Source organism: Tachypleus tridentatus, chromosome 6, assembly GCF_004210375.1.
Source record: "Tachypleus tridentatus isolate NWPU-2018 chromosome 6, ASM421037v1, whole genome shotgun sequence".
NCBI classification, from domain to species: Eukaryota; Metazoa; Arthropoda; class Merostomata; order Xiphosura; family Limulidae; genus Tachypleus; species Tachypleus tridentatus.
The window spans coordinates 89,917,954-89,936,234 of NC_134830.1; positions in this window are offsets into that span (position 1 = coordinate 89,917,954).

The following is an 18,281-nucleotide window of genomic DNA, read 5'->3' on the forward strand; positions in this document are numbered from 1 at the left end:
AACTCAGCTAACATTTTTCTTTGCTATTTTTAAGTATGGTTTACCTTTTCGTGAAGTTAGGGCTTTTATGATGAACTACAGCCATTTATTATTTTGTTGTTTAAACACAAAGCTTAACAATGAATGGGACCTATCCCGTATGTTAATGTTGTAAGTTATTATGTTACCGCTGAGTTTCTGCGTGGCTTCTGATGAAGTTAAAATTGAAACTGAGCAATTGAAAAAGCTCATAACCTTGTCTTCTTACCCTTGATAAACCTTTCTAAAAGAAAGCCTAAATACATATGGTACATTTTATTACTCGCTCTCTAAAGAGTTTGTGCTTAAAAATCATTAGTGAGATATAATTAACGACGTTGTCTGCTAATAACGTTTGGTTAACTTCAAATTAAATCAATATAAGCAATAACAAAATATATTCCATGACAGTAATTACGTTGGGTAATAACTCGTTTGTTGTAGAGTTAACTCCCACTTCTGTCGTGAAATTTTCTTTATACGCCAGTCAAAAGAAGTTCAAACAATGAAGGTTAACGAGTTAATTAAGTATCAATTCTACGTGATATGTTATTGTTTATTAAACACAAAGAATTATATGTGCTCTGCCCACCATGGGGATCGAAATGCGGATTTGAGGAATGTAAGTCTAAAGACTTACCACTGGGCCAATAAGGGTGGCTGTGTTTATTAGAGTTAGTAGTGATGTTTATTAGTTAGTAATGGTGATTTTATTTTTAATATCAGTGAGTTCTTACATTTAAGCTGAAATCTAGTGAATAACCGATAAAGTAACTTGTCTTTATTAAGTAAAAAAGTAGAAAACTACTTCAAATTAAGGAATAAAATGTTTGTTTTGAATTTCGCACAAAGCTACTCGAGGGCTATCTGCACTAGCCTTAACCTTAATATAGCAGTGTAAGACTAGAGGGAAGGCAACTAGTCATAATCATCCACCGCCAACTCTTGGGCTACTCTTTTGCCAACGAATAGCGGGATTGACAATCACATTATAACGCCTTCACGGCTAAAAGGGCGATCATGTTTGGTACAACGGGGATTCAAATCCGCGACCCTCAAATTACGAGTCGAACGCCTTAACCCACCTGGCCATGCAGGGCCTTAGGAATGAAATGTATCTTTCTTTTCTTTTTATTGTGATAAATACTTTATATTCGCACCGCCTCTTGTCGCTCCGCATTGGTTTTAATTTTCGTTCACTTAAAAGCATATTTTCGAATTTGTTTTTGATTTCTTACTTACTTATCGTTGGTCCAAGTTCGTGATCATTTAGTTATGTGTTGTTCCCCCACACACACCCTTTACTTGGTAATCGCCCATCAGTGGCTCAGCGCTATGTCTGCGGACTTACAACGCTAGAAATCGGGTTTCGATACCAGTGGTGGGCAGAGCACAAATAGCTCATTGAGTAGCTTTGTGCTTAATTCAAAGCAACAACTTGTGTAGTTTTTCCTTAATCATGTGAATCATGGAGAAATGATTAGTGGGTTGATTTTTTAAACAAAGCTTTCGATAATATTTTTATTTGCCTCCCAATTGCTCAAAGATATATTTCTAGGTTTACAACATTAAAAATGTGATTTCGATACTTATGGTGGCAGAGTATAGATAACATGTTATGTAATTTTACGCTTAACAGCACTCGAAACAAACCATTTTATTTCATTCTGAATAAAGATTTGAACTATTTACAATACCTGATATCTCAGTTGCCCATCATCATGGCCGAAAGGAAAATGTACTATGCATTTTAAATACAAAAATAGTAATTTCACGTTTTTCAGCCCCATTACAAGTTGTAACAGACAAAAACATAAGTTTATTCATGATGACGAGACATCCACTTGCAGTAACAATGTATCTCAGGGACGGTTGGTATGGGTATTAACACTTTTACCAAAATAAAGCAGAAAACAACGTTTCAATCTTCTTAAGTCATTTTCAAGTTAACAAAAAAAGGACCTAGGAAAGTCGAAACGTTGTTCTTTGCTTTATTTTGGTAAAAATGTTAATATCCATGCCAACCGTCCTGAGATACATAAGTTTATTCAATATCATGCAATATGTGGGTCCTGCCGGTAATAAATGTTTTAAAAACAAGTCGATAATTTGACGATTGAAAGATTTTTGAGTTAAAACATATGCATGTTTGATTCTTGAAATTTAATTTTAAAAATTGTTCCCGTAATCTGACGTTAAACCTACGAATACCGCTGAGTACAAGGGAGTTTTAGAAATTACACCAAAAGCAATGTCGTCTGCGGGGGTTCATTAAGCTTTTAAGTATGGAAGAAATATAGTACATTAAACTTCTTCATTTGCTCTAATGTTGACCAATGGTTTCCCCCTATGATACTGTATTAAATACTTGGAGTTAGTGGAGGAACTCCACGTGACAGAATACATCCACTGACACACATTATATATGATTTTGCAATACATTACTAAAATGACAGTATTCGCTTTCTGTAGACCATCTGTGACACTCTGCTGGAGGTCTCAAAACAGAGGTGTGAACAAAATAACCGTGACCAAAACTGACTTATAAAAGTGTTTCCAGTGTCGCACAGCGGTCTTTTGCACAAAAAGTTTCAAATAAAATGATGCTTCATTCATTGTACCCTTCTGTGTAATTTGATTTTCTTAAGTCTTCTAGCGCTTTAAGAAATAACTATAATACATTTTTTTTGCCGTTTTCAATTATTTAAAAAAAAGGCGTACCAGCATGTGTAAAAATACTTGAAATACAGTGAAATAAAATTGATGTCCTAATCAGCTAGTGACTTTGTAGTGTAGAAAATCTATATAATTTTTACTAAATACAGTTTTCCAGTTTTGTTATGTAATATTGTGAATATTAATTGATTTATATGGATACGTTAATAACGCTTGTTTTAATTTTTGTTTAGATGTTACAAATAACATTAACACTAAGTTATTTTCAAATTTCAGATTCTTGAACTAACAATGCATCTTTCATAAAAGTATGCTTTAAACTTAGATGACGTACAGTCCCCTAACAAAGGTAATCTCCAAATTATAGCCAAAGTGGCATAATTTCAAAGTGTATAACTTATTTAAGTTAGAATAAAAGTAGTTTTGGAAAAACTTCATCAAATTTCGCTTGCGGGTTTTCGTCTTATGAACTTTGAAACAAGCTTTTTTGAAGTACGTAAAATAGATGTAATACACAAGTACAATAAGGAAAGAACAAATATTTATCTATAGTCATAAAACTGATATTATATATTTTCACCCAATATAACATATATTTCTTTATGGTGGCATTATACAAACGATGTAACGTACGTATATGTGTATGAAAATGTAAGATATTTGTTTACAGTTCAAAAACTGAGTTCAAATTTTTATACACAGTACAACAACTGCTTATGTATAATAACATTTCACTTCTGATTTAACTTACATCAAGAATTGTTTTACAGCTTATGTAACTTACATGTATGATAAGGACACATCTATAGAATTTCACACATGATGTAAAGAAACAACTCGTTTAACAGATAATACTATTGAGTAGGTTGGCTTTTTGCTTTTGCTTTTTAGCGCAAAAATATACAATGGGTTATCTGCGCTCTCTACAACGTGGGAAATTGAACCCCAGATTTTAGCGTTTTAAGACATTAAACTTAACGTTAACCCACATGAATGCCATTTATGGTAGGAAGCATACGATTTACAAACAGTTATTGCTTGAGAACTGGCTTTACAGTATTCAATAAACCAACTAACGTCTTCCCATTCACCATACTTTAATTACACTATTTGTTTAGGATTATATATAACATTATTAATATGTGCGTCCTTCTCTTTTGACACAATCGTTTCATACAGGTCTTGCTGAAGGTAAGCTTTCTTATCAGTATTAGGATAATCATGTTTAAACACATTCCTTGAAACTGAGAGTTTATTAGAATCTAGTGATTCTTTGTATGAAGTTAATGTCCACAAAATATATTATTCTATTGTTTCCAGTGAACAATTATCTACGCCAAGTTTACTCATGGTGACTCGAAGAAAATAAACCGACTATCCTAAAAGAAAAAAGAAACATACTGTGAACTAATGAATGTCTTTCGATATGTATGTGCTGGATGGGTAAATATATGGATAAATCCCCAGATGAACGATAATTACAGAAAATGTTCGACAACAAAAGTTTGTCTCTATTATACGGTGCAATGTTCAGCCAAACTCTGTCATGTTCACAGCAGATATCGAATCACGAGTGTTAGTGTTATAAACTCTCAAGCTTGCCGTTGGACGACCGGAGAAAATCAGCTATTATCTAAATCTCCGGAAGGTGGACGTTTTTCCTCCTTCTAAGTGCTTCTGTCATAAAACAGAAAAACTAAATACAAAACGTTTAAACCTTGTCTGATTCCGAAAAGAATGTGTGTCTGTTAGAAGTATTAATTATCATTAGGAATAGAAAACGGCGGGAGTATTTGAAATAAATCTTGAACATAAACTACTTGAAGCTTGAGACCTTATGATAACTGAAAACTGTGTTGAAGTTACCTACATTAAAAGACAATAAAAAAACTTTTATTCAATATGCACAAGTCCATTAACAGTGTAACTAGAAAATACTTAGCTTTGTCAGGCGGAGGATCTAAAGTTTTAGTTTATGCCACAGAAAACTAACCACAGTTTTTTTAAGCACAAAAGTTGACCCGTTTCAAAGTTATTCATCAAGCAAACAAAGTTTTTTATTTTCTAATGGTAGAATCAACAAGACAGTTTTCGCACTAATTTCATTTTAAAAAGTGTTCGCTGTATTCTTTGAATCAAGGTTTGTTATAAAAAAATATTCCAACTAAATCATGATCATTTATTAGTAGTTATTGAACAAATGTTTATAAAATTTAATTATATGGGAAAAGCTTGTTTGTTTCCATGTTTTAGCGTAAAGCTACACAATAGGCAATCTGCGTTAGTTCCATGGAGAAATAAATCCAAGATTATAGCGTTATAAGGTGGTACACTTACCGCTGATCGACTGGGGCATGACAATACAGACAGTATGCTCGATTTTTTTTTTTTTTTTTGTCAATTTCGCGCAAAGCTACACGAGAGCTATCTGCGCTAGCCGTTCCTAATTTAGTAGTGTAAGATTAGTCATCACCACTCACCACCAACTCTTGGGCTACTCTCTTGCTAACAAATAGCGAAATTGACCATCACTTTATAACACCCCCACAACTGAAAGGGCGAGCATGTTTGTGTGACTGGGGTTTGAATTCGTAACTCTCATATTACGAGTCGAGCGCCTTAACCACTTGGCAATCCCGGGCCCACTCTGCTCGACACAACAGAAACACTTATTACAGTTTCGAAATACTCAACTTTATTTTAATCTTTTTAGTATTTAATATTTTATTGAATTTAAGAAATTCACAGAATATATCATTGGATTATTAAATATAATAATGTTATTCGTGCTAACTTATACCTAAGACAAACTGAGTTATAATTTTACAAATCATGAAAGTCCTAATTTTACCACGGAAAATATAGTCATTTAACGAGCACAACGAAACTTTAAACCAGATAGGAGAGAGAAAAACAGCACTTGATTTTGGTATTTGATTTTTTAATTATTTTTCCTGCTATAACACTGAAACTCACCTGACTGTCTTTTACATTAAATGTGTGTGTTTTCTCATAACAAAGAGACACATCGGGCCATCTGCGGAGCCCACCGCAGGGAATCGAACGCCTGATGTTAATGTTGCAAATCCGTAGACTTACCGCTGTATTACCGGGTGCATTCGCATTATATACTTTACCTTTCTGTGTACTCACTCGTATACAAATATCAGTGCCTTGTTTTTGCCTGTCGAAAACTTGTTAATGCTGTAAATGCCGAAATATTACAGGTGTAGTTTACTTCAAAAACTTGTGTTACTCTATTTCCTGTGTAAAATGATAAAATTGATTATGTCTCTATGTGTGTTGTGTTTTTTCTTGCTTGATTAAATATATATTTTAGAAACTAAATTTAAGACTAGAATTACATATATTTGTGTACTATAATATTACTTAAACAGAATCCAAAAAGTTGAATATCAAATAACATATAACATTGCTTCACTTTTGAAGTTTAATTAACACTCCAGTTTTAATTTACTGATTTTTGTTCTCTTATATTTGCTTTAAAATACTTTTTACTTGACCGTTATCTGAAATCAATTTAAACTGTAAAATTATCCATCAAGTTTTCAAGAAACAAAATTTATGAAAAAATGTTTGCGCACCTTATGTTTTAATCGACCGCATACATGTTTTACTTGTCAGGTAAATTTGTACAGCCAAACCTGAGAACCTATAAAACCACATTGTGAGAAGAATTGAAAGATCTGGTAAACGTAGATACGTTTGAGAACAAGGTACATCAGAGAGATTGCATACTCTCGCCCTGCCATTCCTTTCGGTGATTTCATACGTTTACAATGGATAAAGTAAAATTTCACTTTCGAAAACTCTAAAGAACCTTCTCAGATCTAGAATTATAAGCGATCGATGTCGTTTTCGTGGTATGATGAGGAGCCTTAACCTTAATGTGTCCATGAGGTTTGGTTCAAATCTGATCAAAGTTTTCGGTGTTCATGACCAAAAATCGCGAAAATTCCCCTTCTACACATTATACAAATGTTTCAAAATGATCCATAATCTGAATCCGGATGTGGATCTGAACAAAATTTGGAGAGATTGATTTGTTTTGAATTTTGCGAAAAGCTACACAATAGCTATCTGCGTAATTTCGCAGTGTAAGACTAGAGGAAAGACAGCTAGTCATCACCACCCACCGCCAACTCTTGGGCTACTCTTTTACCAACGAATAGTGGATTGATCGTAACATTATAACGCCCCCACGGCTGAAAGGGCGAGCATGTTTGGTGCTACAGGGATTCAAACCCTCGACCCTCGGATTACGAGTCGAATGCCTTAATCACCTGGCCATGCCAGGCCAACTTGGAGAGTATTGTACCATACTGACTTGCCATCTTGTTTACAATTTTCCTTTACTTCAGTTTATTAGCTTTTGAGACATGTATGCGGAAACATACATTTCATAGGCCAAATACCCTATTTGGAAAACAATTTAGTCTTAGCTAAAGACTATTTCTACCTTATCTAAACATATATTTGTGTCCCCTACTTCTGTAATTCTCGCTGTTAACTATGAAAAATGTTGATACATCAATATTATAAATTCCTTTGAGAATCTCAATCACTTCAATCTGATCTTCTCTAACTCTTCTTTCTTCAAGAGAAAATAATTTTAAGTATCCTAATCTCTTCTCATTTGACAACCCCTCCTTCCAAGATACCATTTTAATAGCGCATTTCTGAACACAATACTCCAAATGTAGCCTAACCAGTGATCTATATAATGAAATTATAACTTCTTCAGACTTTTATTAAATATTTCTGTAGATACAGCCTAATATCCTATCTGCCCTATTACTTACAACAGAACATTTCTTGGATGACTTAAGAGACTGATCAACCATTTTACTACGATCATTTTCTTTCATAGCACGGTTAAGGTTATTCTCATCCAAATTATACTTATAATTCAAATTATGATAACCCACATGCAGTATCTTGCATTTGCTATAATTAAGACCCATCTGTTATTTATTTGCCTAACTCACTAAATGATCAAAATCCTTTCGCAAAATAGCACAATCCCCTGTCTCGCCAGCAACACCAAAGACCTCGATATCATCACCAAATTTAAGTAATTTTATTGATCATTCCTTCACCTATGTCATTAATGTAAATTAAAAAGTGCAGTAGTCCTAACACTGAGTCCTGAGGTACACCACTTGCAACATTAGTCCAGTTTGATTGAGCTCCATTTATGACAACATTCTGTTTTCTTCCATCAAGCCACTCTTCTATCCAATTAGTTAACTTATCTCCACACCTATGGAGATAAGTTTTCACAAGTCTTTTATGTGGCACTTTTTTAAATGCTTTCAGAAAATCCAAATACACCAAAAAATACGTCCTACCCCTAATCTACATATGCTGTAACATTTTCAAAGCATGTCAAAATATTTTTAAGGCAAGAATTTCCCTTATATCTTAACAGACTTTCCAACACTTTCCCCACAACTGATGTAAGATTAACAAACCTTTATTACTGGAACAACTTGTATTAACTCCCTTAAAGATAGGAATGATAGGATTTAACTCACTTCTTCCCCTCTTTTTACTACTTTGTCCATATTGAATAACCTGTCATCATGGTTAGATTGTTAACGAAACAGTATCTTACACACTAGACAATTAGTGAGACTTTTCTACTACAAACCTAGTAGATTAGACACTTCCTCACTAACTACCAGGCAGAAGAGCATCTACAGATAGTACAAAAAGTTTGGAACCATGGATGATTTGCATGTTTTCTTAATTTCAGGTATGTGACTGACAATGGCGCTGTCAAAAAAAGTAAAGTTAATCCTGTTGTATGGCAGAGAAAAAAAATGGCAATGTAGGCCATTGACAATGGCACGAATATGCTTCATAATGTTCTCAGAAAATAGAAATACCGTTTCTAATTATACAGACAATATGTAAAACACATTCTATAAAATTCGTTAAAGCGCCTGTGTTTCCAGATGTTTCGGCCACCCAGTGGCATATTTGATTATTAGCTTGAAAGTAATTAATTTATTTTATTGTTTATTAATGTTGTATCTGACATACATGATTGTTAGTAAGAATGTAATTAATTTATTTCATTATTTAGAATAATTAACCTGATATAAGTGATTGTTCGTGAGAATGTAATTAACTTATTTCATTGCTAGTGAAAAAGTATCTAATCTACTTTATTGTTAGTGAGAAAGTATCAAATTGCTCTTTGTTTGTTTTTTGAATAAGAAAGTATCTAATTTACCGTTTATTTGTTGTTGTTTTTGAATGAGAAAGTGTCTGATTTACTGTTTATTTGTTTTTGAGTGAGAAAGTATCTAATTTTTGTTTGTTTTTTGTGCAACAAATTATCTTATCTACTTAATTTTCAGGGAGAAAGTACATGATCTATTTAATTTGTATTGAGAATGTAACTAACCTGCTTAATTGTTTCATTGTTAACATGTTTTATTTGTTAATGAGAAACTAGTTATTATTTATTTCATTCTTAGTGAAAAATAATTAACATATTTCATTGTTAATGAAATGAATTAGCTTATATTTTATTCTTAATGAGAAAATATCTAACCAACTTGACTATTAGTGAGAAAATTTCTCATTTATTTCTGATGTTAAAGAGAATGTTACCAGTTTGTTTATTTTTATGTTTTGGAGTTAACGACAATTGTTTTTCATTTATCGAATAATTTGTTAGGAAAATTATGGTAATATATGTATCACATAATCCAGCTTGAACTTCTTATTGTACTTTATTAGTAAGATGTCGTTTTCTAACTTACCGAATTTGTCAAATATTTTACTTCTAGTCATTGCAATTTAATTATGTATAATGTGAATTATTTAAACTATATATTAAAAATTGTAGCATTAACATCAATAAAATATTGACTTATTTTCCTAACTGTTAGAATATCTTCTTTAACATTTGTAATAGCAATCAAATTTCAAATACACTTACTCTTTCAGTGTCTTGTTTCGTTATTTAGTGAAAGGAAATCAATTTATAAAATACTATTAATTAAGAGTGTATTTAAAGCAGGATTTAGGAAGATCACATGTCTTCCTATTTATTCAATGCATCATAGTTTTCTCCAACACGCTGTTTAAATCCATATTTTGCTTTTTTATTTGCTAATTGTTCTAGCATCCCTTATATTTTTATGAAGTGAAATAATTTAACAATATTGTGTAAACTGGCTAGTTATGAATCGTTACGAAACAGTGTAAGAGTTTATAAACATTTCTAACTGTTAAGTCACCTTTTCGTATCGCTTTCTAACTTTCACCTACCTTTAATTTGTTACTTTCTAGTTTTTGAACTATCCTTCTCTATGTCTTTTTGAGATCCAAACTACCAAATTCTATATTATTCTCGAACTTTTAAAACTTCATTTCTATAAAACATCGTAACTAATTATATATGCTTGCATTTTAACCAACAGTTTTGTATTAATTGACGTATTTTCATATTTTAATATTCTATTTCGTTTTTCTATTTATATATTTTTATTTCTGAGTTTCTTTACTCTTCATTTTACCTTTTCAAGCTTTCTATTATATATATATATATATATATAATGTTTTTGTGCACTTCCTTCATTTTAAGTATAATCAATCTTTGCCAAGCATATCCTACTTTAAATTACTTTCCTAATTACTTCTTATTCTGTTTCTTTTAAATAAGAGCAGCTGTGAAAGACAGCAAAATTACTTCATGTTTCGGGACTTTAAACATCTTTTACAAACAATTCTGAAAGTCTTACATGTCCATTCATAGCTCCATAGTATATAAATTTATTGACGTTAAAGGAGTGTTAAGCGAAAGTTTAAATGAAAACGAATCCACGCGTACAGTCTTTTCATGGCTTGGCCCGAATCAAAGTATTGCTATTTCTGCTCTTTTAATACATTTTCAGAAACATCTGCATGTTTACTACTTAGAAGAAAATGTAACTATTTTGCAGTACCTTACCAGGAAAATGTTGAATCACAAGCAAGCCTTATGTTTCTTTACCCACATCGAAACGAAATGTGGTCCATTTTTAGAAGCTGCTGAACAATCATCAGTTTTTTAAAAAATCTCCATATAAAATACTGTAAAATACGGCATTAAAGTCTACAGACTTGCGGTGTTTAAATGTAGTATTCCGTAGAATAAAACAGGAAAAAAAGATTTGACCTGAACCTCAAAATTACGTGTATTTATCTTAAATTTGTGTTAGCTTTCCTCTTTTATCAGAATAATTGGAGGTTATTTATACAAAGGGTAAAAAATATTTGGAAACAGGATTTATCAGGAAAGTGTTTCAAAGTTTTATTATCAGTTTAATAAGTCCTAAAAAGAAGATTACAGAACTATTTACAAAGTTTGGTTTTGGTTTATAGGTTATAATGGCCACAGATTCTTCAACTCTGAAAGTTCGTTCATCATAAAAAAGATATGGGTCTAATATCAACATTATCTGCTAGAATAATGGAAGTACATTCATATTGATTGTGCCTCATGTAGAAGAAAAAAGTAGACTGAGAAAGTTGAAAATTTGAGACCTCAACTGCAAAGCGGTTGATAATCGAGGAATTATAGAAACATACGCTTGTTGTTCGATAATATGACCATAAAGATAAAAATAATGAGTACATATTTAGAATAAAATGCACAAAAGTTGTTATATTCTAAGTATAAACACAATGTGTTTACTTGTAGTTCTTACTCTGGAAGATTAATCTAGGTAATAGTTTTGATCAAGACTAATCGGAGACTGTGTTATTTAGAATCTTGTATCTAAATGTGATGTTTCTTAGCTGTATGAAGAGCCACATGCACTATCATGTGACTTGTCAATCTCGTTACAACATATGTGAAGCCCTAACCTCCCTGAAGGACACTAATGTTACCATCTTTACAAAAGATTATATTAAATGAAGTTTCCCCTAGGCGATAACAGGTATTGAGATACATTTTTATTTCAAGTAGGTTTCTCGTTATCAAGAAACCTACACCTATTAAGAACAGAGAATAGATTCAGAACATATATTGTAATACTTTCTATAAGACAGAAGCTCGTAGTGTATTCGTATTGTACAACTTAAAACAGATGAGTTTGATTTCTTTCTATTTTGTGAACATTAACCAGAATTAAACTTACATAATAGTTTCATTAATCTTACCCTCAACATTTCATGAATATCTCAACTGGCTACTTGTTGTTGTTGTTATTTTAACGATTTTTGTTCCTGCTATGACTTGTACAATATTTATATATATTATAAAGGTTTAGTTTGCTTTTCTTATTTTAGCGTAAAGGCATACAATGGGCTATCTATACGATATATTCCTCGAGTATCGAGCCTCAAGTTTTAGCATTATAAGCTTTGAAGCTTACTTCTGAGACATCGGAGGATAATTTGTATAACCTTGCGTAATAAAAATATACAATATGTAAAAATCTGTTTAACAAGGTAGTCAACCTGCTGGTGCATACTGTCATGTAGAATCGATGGTAAAACATAAAGCAAGAAAACATTTTATATATATTTTATTTATAATCAACTTTTTTTTCTCCACTTATAAATATGTAATCAACAATAAACTTTTAAACATCAATACCAATTACATCTTTGAAATTATAACGAGGGTTTGTTGTGTATTAAAAATAATATAGTGCCTTGGAATTTAAGTTATTGTTTGCTTATTTTTTGAAGTATGGAAAAACATCAACTGAAATTATATTCAACGTATTAACTCAAAACCACACTATATTCTCAGTTCAAATTTGGGTCGGGCATGGTGTGGTGCTTAAGATAATGGAATACAGATGAAAGGCCCAAGGTTCGTGATGCTACTGAATACATTCTGCAATTTCAACTAAGGGTACAGTATAAAAGTAACAGTTAGTCCTGCTGTTCGGTTCATACAAAGGAACAAAACCCTTTCAGCTGCAAATGCTGGTGAGTGTTTGTCTTAACCTATGATCAACAGATCAAAATTAATGACAAACATTCTTGAAGGTCTCTGATGCAGTCGTTTTGTTCATATGTGTCGAAAATTCAAAATTATCTTTGCAGTTATAAAATTACGTGTGCTAAATTATACTATACGTGTTCAAATACTCAAAAAGCATCCAGAATTTCAAATAATAAACAAAATAAACGTCTCTAGAATCCTATTTATTTATGAAAAAACAAACTCCAGTAGATTCCTATGTATACATGAAAAAAATTACCTCCAGCAAAACAGTGAGTGGTAAAAAGAAATGCACACTGTAGATATTTAAAACCAACTACAAAGATTGATGTCTAAATGATAGTATGACATTGTATGACGTATTAATATGCTGTCTATAAAGTAATTGTTAAACGAGCGAAAACAATCTTTAATCATACCTTATTCGTCTTCTCTAAAGTTTTGTAACATCCCAAGAGTGCATTTAAATTATAATAAAATAGAAATTAATATTTGTCACGAACCATTTGGCTTAAAGTTTAAAAAAAGCGCATTTATAGCTTCCGATGATTTTTAGATAGATTTGTGTTTGAAATCGTCATAGACTCAGAATGAAGTTCTTGAATTTCTGTTCAGTCCCTTGAATGTTGGAACTTGTGGTTGAAAATAACATGTTAACCTTCAAATTACTGTCTATCATTAGGGTCTAAAATCATACTGAATGATTTTATGGTTTTACTTCTTATAACATTCATTTTAAAAAACTGGTCAAAAAGTTGGGGAATCATTTATTTTCTCTTTAAAATACCTAAAACAAAACCCATTAGCAATTCGTAGTATTAACTCTTGAGCTACTCTTTTACCAACGAATAGTGGGATTCACTGTAACATTATAACGCCCCCACGGCTGAAAGGGCGAGCATGTATAGTGTGACTGAGATTCGAACTCGCGACCTTCAGATCTTCCTTAGGTAAACGCTTAGTTATAATAAAATAAAACTTCTGATCAGTAATTAAATTCAAAACGAAACTATTTGTTGTGCACAAACCAGCACAATGGGCTATCTTGGCTATGCCCACTGTATGGATCGAAACTAGTGTCTAGTGTTATAAACCTTCAGACTTAACACTAATCCACTGGGAACACAGAGAGTCATGGATCAATAAACAGTTCATTAATTTTTGGATGCTTTCATGCAAGACATATAAGCGAGTTGGATATTCCGCCCGTCAGAATATCATTTTTTTACAGTCTGAGCTCTTCTACAAAATAAATAAGTAATATAGATACGACATAATTGCGGGATTAATATCTACAGAACACACACTTAATTTTTTCAATCACATTAACTCTATACATCCCAACATTAACTTCACATGTGAACAGGAAGAAAGCAATCAAATATCATTTCTTAACCTCAAAATTATAAGAACTGATATACAATTTAAAACAGAAATACGCCGAAAAATCACCCATACTGGACTATACATTCCTTGGAACTTAGCACATGAAACAAAACAAAAACTCAACATACTAAGAAACCATATAAACACAGCCATAAAACTATGCTCACCAGATAAAATTAACGATGAATTAGACAAAATAAAACAATACTTCATCAACATTAATAAGTTTCCTCCACAAACCGTAGAAAACATTATACGCACACACCTTTTTTTAAAAAGCAAAATCAACTAACAAACGTAAATATATGCCACGAATTAAAAAATTACGAAACCATATACTACTGCATACCATATATTCCCGACATCAGCAGAAAAATAACCAACATTTGGCAAAAACTAGTGACAAAATATGATATTCCAGTTAATACCAAATTTATTCAAAAACCAGGCAAAAAACTAAGGTCTATACTGTTTAAAAACTGCATTGACAAAGACCACACCAACATTATTTATAAAATACAATGTGATAACTGCCACGACTTCTATATTGGAGAAACAAGTAGAAAAATGAAAACCAGATTCAAAGAACATAAAAGTCACCTTCACACGTTTTCGAACACTGCAAATCAAATAAACACAACATAACCATATAAAACACCCAAATACTAAATAAAGAAACAAACGTAAACAAATGCAGAATTAAAGAAGTCTTACTTATACAACAACTCAAGCCCAAAATAAACCAATACAAAGGAACACCTTTATACCTATATTAATCATATAATATAATCAAACATCTAAGCACACCCTCTACATTCTTACACTCAGTTGCACAACTCCCTTGAAACATGTGGTCAGCAATCAGTTACCTCTTTCTTTCTTTGTGAACCTGAATCAAAGAAGGTCGAAACGTTGTTCGCTCCTCTGGATAAAAATTTTTCTCAATCCAAACCAGCCGTTTTTACACATATATTTTTCTCTACAAGTGGGTTTTCTCGTCATCACTGATTAATATGATTCTGTTAAATGATGCAACACCGATGCATATATCGTACGCACATGACACCAGTGAAATACTGGACTTATGCCTGTACTCGTATAATATGTGTCGCAAATGTGTGAACTTCTCAGTTGGTCACGATATAGATAGTAACCACCTTCCAGTCTGGTGTATATTCAATCTCACCCCTCCACTTGAACAACATTAAAGTAAAAGATGAATTATATTATAAGAAAGCTAATTGGCCACAATTTCAATGAATCATAGGCCAAATTTTACCGATGAAAGTACTTAACTTTGTCGCGGACGCATCAGATATAAATGCATATAGTCATATAATTTCTGAGTGTCTAAAACATGCAGCTAACAGTTCAACACCGAAACAAAAACACTCCACATCAACACACATATGGCAACCACATCAAGAAATAATACATCTAATAAAAGAAGAAAACTACGCAGACAGTACATACAAAATCGAAATTCGACACTAAAAACACACAAAAAAAAGAATAAGAAATCGAATCCGACAATAAAAACAAGACAGTTGGAACAACTTCTGTTTACAATTAAATCATAAAATAGATCCAAAACAATTCTAGACACATACTTGAAAAGATATACCAACACAGGAGAAACAAACAAAGAATACCCACCACTTTAATCACGTGGCAAAACAGCTTACACTAACCTAGAAAAAGCAGAGATATTTAAAGACCACCTGAAAAACACGTTCAAAACACACCATGAACCAGACATGAACAGATACTTCTATAATGAAGTCAATAACTTCATTAAATAGAACAAAACCATATACATGCCAAAATTCCCAGTAAACACAATAAACACACACCAATAAAACAATAGATTAGAGCATTCATCAACTGATAAAAGAAATAACAGCAACAGAAGTAACAATAGCCATGAAAAACACAAAACATAAAGCACTTGGAAAAGACCTAGCGCGTTAAGGCGTGCGCTTCATAATCTGAGGGTCGCGGGTTCGCGCCCGAGTCGCGCCAAACATGCTCGCCCTCCCAGCCGTAGGGACGTTATAATGTTACGGTCAATCCCACTTTTCGTTGGTAAAAGAGTAGCCCAAGAGTTGGCGGTGGGTGGTGATGACTAGCTGCCTTCCCTCTAGTCTTACACTGCTAAATTAGGGACGGCTAGCGCAGATAGCCCTCGAGTAGCTTTGTGCGAAATTCCAAAAACAAACAAACAAAAACAAACTTGGAAAAGATGGAATACAAGCCATCCTCCTAAAAAAATGGCACTCAGAAAATATATGAACACCTAACAGCTCTATTTAACTTATCATTTTTTAGGTAGATATATTCCTGTTTCTTGGAAGGAAGCTGTAATTTTAATGTTCCAGAAAGAAGGAAAACCAGCAAATAAACCAAACAATTACCGCCCGATTTTACTAACAAGCTGCATATGAAAAATATTAGATAAAATAATTAGTAGCCTACTATCAATATATTTAGAAGCAAACTCAAAATTACCCAAAATTCAAAACGGATTTAGGAAATATAGTGAAACTACAGACGACCTAATCAGATTAACAGAAATAATTATACACAGTTTTAACAAGAACTAATGCACTGTAGCTTGCTTTCTCGAGATTGAGAAAGTATTCGACACAGTCTGGCATCACGGATTATGATACCGCTTAACGGAAATGGATTTATCTCAGGTAATTATTCACTGGCTATCTAGCAGTCTGGAAAAGTGCCCCCACTCCTTCAATCGCAGCAACAAACCTCCAACTAGTCCTGAATAGCTTAGATTAGAAGAATACTGCCAGAAATATAGAATAAAAATAAATATTCAAAAAACCAAGTAATACTATTCACCAGATTAAATAAACTAAAACAAGATTCACCGAAGTTATACATGAATGGATAACTTTCACTTTCACCAAATTAAGGTGGATGCAGCATACTAACAATATCCTGACTAGAATCTGGAAAAGAGCAAATTATGCAAAGAACCTATCGGGTAAAAATCAAGGCATATCTTCTGATAATATAATAACAATCTACAAAACATACATTAGACCCATTATAGAATACACATGCCCAGCCTGATTAAACATCAGGGGCGTAGATTTTTTACACCCGATGGGAGGGTGATGATTTTTGCAACCATTTATGTGGACTGTTCAATTTGCAAATTGGTAATCTCTGATTATGTGAATCTGAAAGCTGCAGACATGCAGTCACAGAGTAATCTTGTTGCTACGATACTTGCATGTATACTTAGGCCTACTGACTGATACTTACGAACTATCGCTTAGATCGAAAAGCTTAGAAGCACGCCGATATTAAAGATGTACATTTCAGTTCCTGAAAAAGTCTACATTTAGGCCTAATTATGTAATTCGATTGGTAAGAACACGAGAATCACAAGAACAAACACACAATTTGTAGGCCTGTGATGCAATAAAACAATTCAACAAACCAAACTGTAGGGGGGGATAATTGTATGCACCATACCACCCACCTAAAATGAAGGGAGGGATGTATACCCCCATCCCCCAGGATCTACGCCCCTGTTAAACATAATACAAAAACAACTACATAAACTACAAAAAGTACAAAATTCAATCACAACCTCAGCTTAAAAAGTACCCCGAAGTACTTCACCCACATTTATGCAAACTTAAAGATAGTACTTGATAGACTCTTGCATAATGCACTAAATTATTTCAATAAAAATTAGCATAAAAATGATTTATTGTGCGATCTACGTACATGATAAACATAGTCCTAAGTACCTCTCTCCAATGAATGTATATTTAAGAAATATAAATCAAGCTAGCCACCATGCACTAGACGTTTAGAATTAGTATAATATTAATAGTTTATAAATATTTTTATATAAATAGATTTAAATAATAATAATAAAATAAAAATAAATAAATAAAGGTAACTCAAGACAATATATGGACGTTGCCTTGAAAAGGGCCGAAGTACTGTGGGTTACTCTGGCCCTAAAGCACTACAACTACAACATAGTTGTAGCTGAAATGAAAGTTAGCGATGGGGGGAGAGATCTTTTACACCTGTCTCTCCTGGGTATCAAAATTTCCGACATACCCAAATACCCACAAAGAAGAAGCAGCAACATCTTTTTCAGTCGTTCAAAGAAAGAATGTGTTTCAGCGTATATTTGAACGATAGCAAAGATAACTATATCCGTAGTATATTCTGT